Source organism: Cupressus sempervirens, chromosome 5 (genome assembly GCF_028749045.1).
Source record: "Cupressus sempervirens isolate cs-2001-9-10 chromosome 5, ASM2874904v1, whole genome shotgun sequence".
Lineage (NCBI taxonomy): Eukaryota > Viridiplantae > Streptophyta > Pinopsida > Cupressales > Cupressaceae > Cupressus > Cupressus sempervirens.
The window spans coordinates 690420233-690426070 of record NC_143122.1 but is presented as its reverse complement, the minus strand read 5'-3'; the positions used below and the strand labels follow the sequence as shown (position 1 = coordinate 690426070).

The 5838-nt window shown below is 36.6% G+C and overlaps 1 pseudogene across 1 annotated transcript; it reads right to left on the bottom strand.

The window, feature by feature from the left end:
* Nucleotides 1–1662: 1662 nt before the first annotated feature.
* Nucleotides 1663–5557, bottom strand: LOC149557835 (TMV resistance protein N-like; annotated as a pseudogene). The gene is made up of 5 exons (XR_016352416.1): nucleotides 5009–5557; nucleotides 3790–4871; nucleotides 3049–3464; nucleotides 2237–2956; nucleotides 1663–2142 (listed from the first exon to the last, which is right to left on the bottom strand). The product of XR_016352416.1 is annotated as a TMV resistance protein N-like (transcript).
* Nucleotides 5558–5838: the final 281 nt, after the last annotated feature.

Here is a 5838-nt window from a genome sequence, read left to right as displayed (position 1 = left end):
CAAGGTTGGCTTGACTATTCTTTTGAATTTGAGATCTAACTTCATTTTTCTCTGACTTTATGTTGAGGACTATCAATTTATGGTTCAACGTGGTTTGTTGGGAAGGAGGATCAAATCAGTAGGGGTTGGCTACTAAACCATCGTGCTTCCTATGAGATGGGATATATACATCTATTCTTCTATTTTAAAAAGGGCTCTTCCCATGCTACTAGAGATTCAGATTGTGTGAACTAGAGGGGTAATAGTGGGGCAGTGGTGTTGGTAGATCCAATTGGTGTACTATTAACTTTTGAACAAAATTTGGGATAGATTTTTCCAAGACTAGGGTTTCTTAAAATTCCTTCTTGAGTATCTTTCTATTATTAAAGATTGGTGTCTTTAAGTGTTCACAAAGCATTTTATTGCCTACAGATGAACTTGTGATAGAAGTATGGTTCACTGAAAGGTTTGATTCAAATTAGTCTTGAGGATAATTGTTTTTCACTTTGTCTCAATTTTTCAATTATGGAAGATTTTTTCACTACTATTTTACAAAAAAAATTGGGGTAATAGGCCAAATCCAATAATGTTTTTCAACCCACAGTTGTAAGCACTACATGGAAGAAGCCCCACTATTTCACCATGAGTCCAAGTCAACAAGTCTCAATTAAGAACCACAATATAGAGCAACCCTGTAGAGACTTGAAACACCTTGGTTGGAAAAAATTTGGGTAATAGGTTGAAGACACTAATGTTCTTTATCCCTTGGTTGTAAGAACTATAGGTAAGACACCCCACTATTTGGGTCAAACTTGACAACTCTCAATTAAGAATCATGGTAGAGAGAGACCCTATGGAGACTTGAACCTTTGTTGTTGGCACTACAAGCAGAAATTTCACCATTTCACCAAAGGCACAAGACTAAATTTTTTGGGGTAATAGGCCAAAGCCAATAATGTTCTTCAACCATTGGTCGTAAGCACCACAATCAATATTTACATGTATAACTTTATGCGTATATTTTCTTTAAGTAAAATAATTTTCACAATAAATATATTCTATTTTATTTATAAATTTTGTAAATATATTTTGACATAATACTTTATCTACTTAGTAAATGACAATTTATACTTTTTTCCATCTAGGTATTTGACAATTTAGGGTATAAATCCCTTCCTATAGTTTAGGATATAGATCCTTTTATACGATTTAATTTTGTGTAACGGAATTATGTAAAGGAAGTTTAAAAGGAAAGAATAAATGATTAAAAATTAAAGTTAAAATTAATTTTTATATAAAAATAATTTAAGTATTATAATACTTTATGTATAAAAGATAATATATAGATAAAATGATAGAACAAAAATATTGATTTTAATAAATTTATCAAAATTATAAATTTAAATGTAAAATTTTTCATCTTGATTAATCATATTTTTAATAAATATTATACAAAGAATATATTTTTATTATTATTCACATCATGCATACATCTATCTATTAATATACCACCTAATCATATCAAATTAAATGTCAAGAAAATATTCATTATAATCGAATGATATGAATTGCCATGCATTGTGTTAAAAAAATATACCAGAGTGTAAAAATTGTTTTATTATATCCCATTTCTACATGAGACGAAGGATAATGTCAATCCTATCTACACCAACGCAGCGAAAATCACATTCCCATCAGTTCCAAGATACACTGCAAAGCCTCGATAGCTCTATCCTCTTCTACCGTTGCAATGAATCCTTTCTCCACTATGCCTCCCTCGGTTGGATGATGTGTCCGTATTTTTACCCGTTTCCGACTATACCGTTGAGAACGTTGTGTGAAGACACCGATCCACACCCATTTCCCCCTCTCCACCTCCACTTCCTCCCCATCGAAGAGATATTGACTGATTGAATCTGATCCCCAACGTGGAATTGACTGATTGAATCTAATTCGAAGCAGTCCCAAACGTGGAATTGACACAAGAAAACAAACAATAATCGCATGGCCATTGCTGGGCTTCTCCCTCACTACCAATTCAGGCCCGCAACCATACCTATCCATTTCCACGTGAGAGCAGGAGTCAACGAGAGAGAGAAAGGGAAAGGAAAAGGAGTTCACGATTGACGCTCGCATGCAAATCACTATTTCACCAGGCCCTTTCTGCAAGTAAATTCTAAATCAATATTCAAGCGAAAGAACCTCAGTGGCACGCCAAAAGTAAATAGAATTAAAAATTCTGAGAAATTTGATTTACCTTGAGGCTCCGAATGCGACCTTCATCAACTGATTTCCTCATTGCTGTGATTTGCACTGTCCTCAGTCTTTCCATGCACTCCACACTCTCTACGCACGGCACCTCCAATTCTCTGCAATTCAAATCTCTGCGAGAAATTAACTGTGAAAAACTGGGGAGCGCAGACAAATTGGAGCTTCCACTTATAAACAGTTTTCTGACTGAACTTGGTAGCCCTTCTATCTCCCTCAGAGAGCTATTGCCATAAATTGTCAGAGTCTCAAGACTGGGGCAACAGTCTTTGGGTATAGATATCTTCAATAAGCTACTGTTGCTTGATAGATATATTGTGTTAAGCTTGAACAACGAAGAATTAGAGGACCCGCCTCGAAGATCGAACTTTGTGACTGAATTACAAGCCGATATCTCCAGGCTTTCAAGATTAATCAATTGATTGATTGAATCTGGTAAAGATTTCAATCGCGTGCACCCGAACAGATTTAGATGCCGCAGGTTCCTCAAATTGCCCATACTCTCCGGTAGTGATGATAGCTTCCAGAATTCCTTTATTTCAAGGTGCTCCAGGGATTGCAGTTGGCAGAATTCTTCTGGTAGACTTGTCAAACACCGAGTCCCCTGCACGACTATTTTTTTCAATTGCTTCAGACGTCCTATTGAGCTTGGAAGCCGTTGGAATGCTTCGCAATTAGAAATAACCAACACTCTTAATTGTAGAGGAGCCTGCAACATATTATCGACGAAATGAACTGAACATTCGAAAATTGTTGTAAAAACATTGAAATTTAAATTTAAAATATCTGGAAGATACTTACATCGCACTCAGCCACCCAAAGCTCCTGTAAGCAATGATTGCCAAAGGGCCGTTCCCAAATCTCTAAAACCCTCGGATTTTCCAATGCATTTATTGACTGAAGATTTCTCAGCCCAGTATCAGAGCAGCGAAGCCAGATCAAATCTCTTGATGCTCCTCTAATTACATGATCTAGATTACAACCATGAGCAACAACATATCTGAGTCCAAGTGTAGAAGGCACCAGCGTCTGAACTCCTCTGCTTGTGTTTATCGTAAGTTTGGCGTCCGATGAGCGACCCCAAAACTCCCGATCAGCATAGGTGGCCTTTATTCCTCGAATGCCTATTCCATTCTGAACCAAAGTAAACAACTGTGAGAATATTACATCTCCACAAAGCAATCAGACAAACAGGATTCCTTGGCCATTGATGAGAGGTAAAAATTAGAAGAGGAAACAAATTTTAACTAGTCACTATTCCTCTATGCCTATTCTATTCTGCATCAAAATAAAAATAAAATGTTAAATGAACATGAAGATTAAGATTTATTTGCCATTAGTTGGTGAGTCAATAAAATATTATTTCAGTTTAAACTTTGTTTAAACAAGACAATTTTCAGTCCTCGACATAAGGTGGGCATCATTCCTTCCATTTCTCTTTCATTTTCAATCAAAATAAATTATAAATTTAAAAAAAGAACAATCAACTTCTTTATATAGATGAATGAAAAAATTAAAAAATTGGAAACTTTACCTGTTTATTACAAATCATAATGTTTTGTTGGGAAGACCAAAGGCGGTAGGGTGATTTTCTATTTGCAATCTCCTTTCCCAGATCTCTTAAGTGATCATGCATTTTGATGTAATTTTCCTCCTCTATGTCAACAAGACACTTATTTCTTAACTTTTCCAAAATGTACAAACCACCACTACGTAATCCATTCCATACTTCAATTACCAAATCCATTTTTTCTCCAATGAAAAACCATGCGATATCCAAGAATGCATCCTTCTCTATATCATCTAAAGCATCATAACTTATTCTCAGCCTATCTTTGATGTCCTTGTCTACAAACTTAGAGATCTTATCTAAAAGACTTTTCCATGATTCTATGCTTAAGTTTCCATAAAGCTGACCTCCAAGAACTTTAAGAGACAAGAGCAAACTACAGCAAGCTTCTAAAAATTTACCAACAAGTTCCTCAAATCCATCTAGTGGAGATGGTTGTATGAAAGCATGCCAACAGAAAAGTTGTTTGGCATGAACTGCACTCAGTGGCTTCATTTTATAGGAGGAGATGTTCCAACACCTAAGGATGTCAAATTCTCTTGTAGTCACAATGATCAAAGAACCTGATCCAATCAAACTTCCAGATCCTTGGCCAGGCAATAAAGCATTCAGTTGATCAACATGATCAACATCATCTAAAATAATTAATGACCGAATAGATTTCAAATTGCTTGCAAGAATTGCTTTTCCCTCTTCTATATTATCAAATGATACACTTTTGAAACCAAGATCCTGCAAGAGCTTTTTTTGCTTCTCAATTAACAAGTTTTTGTTAGCAGCATCTCTAACATCTAATATAAGGCTAGCCCTCTCCATAGATGGATATCTATCATTGTATAACTTTTTAGCAAGAGTGGTCTTTCCAGAACCACCCATGCCCCATATCCCCACTATTTGTTTCTTGTGACAACTTCGATCAGATTGAAGTGCGGTCAATTCAAAATCTTGTACAATTTCATCTAACCCCACGGCATGTTCTGCTACAACCAATGGTAACTTTTTTAATTCCGTCCTAACGCAATAAGTAATATTCTTCATAAGCATGTCCTCGTCTCTAAACATATATTACAACAACATATGAAACAGAATTAACATAAAATTTCAAAATTGAGCATTATCTGAAAAAAAAATAAAAAGACATCTAGCTATGATCAAAACAATAGGAGGAAAAGTAAAACAACTGATTCGCACCGCTCATTATTGACAATGTGACCGATGTTATTTGAAACATTGAAGAGCGCATCTTTCCACTCCCGAATCTTTTGTGGGGTGTGTCTACCCTTCTCATTGTGCTGCTCAAAAGCAGCAGCATAGGTTCCTTTTGCATAGCGGACGTCTTCAGGCTTCACACGGTAGAAAATGGGAAGAATCTTAGCGCCTGTTCTGCGCATTAATGTCAGCTCATCTAAACACCAGCGGGATTGTGCGTAGTTTTCTGAAAATATAGCAATGTGAAGTGGACAACTCTTGATTGCTGCATCTAGCTCTCTAGGCAAGTTATCTCCCAATTCGAATTCTTTATCATCCAGGAAAACTCGTAGTCCCATGCCATAAGTGAGCATTTTGTAGATTTTGGCGGCTAGTGTGTGTTTGACATCAGGACCCCGATGATTAATAAACACATCATAAGATCTACCAGATGTAGATGCAGATTCCTGAGCCGTTGAGTGAGAAGTAGAAGCCATCTTAAATTGATTAATCCGAACAGGAAGAGAGAACAAAAGACAGAAATGAGGAAAAGCTCCTTGTTGAGACGATGAGGAGGTAGAATGCAGAGTATATATAAAAGTGTGGAGAGAGGAGAGTGGAATTCAGCGCAAACCGTGGAGATTGCATGTAATTTGCACAGGAAACCGCCTCGTAAGAGTGGAGAAACATCTCCACACTGACTAGCCAGTGGGGACCACAGCAGGAAACCAGTGTATGTTTGACATTAGGACATCTACCATAAGTTGATGCAGATTGTTCATCCCTTGAGCGACAAGTGGAAGCCATCTCAAATTGATTAATCCGAACAGAAA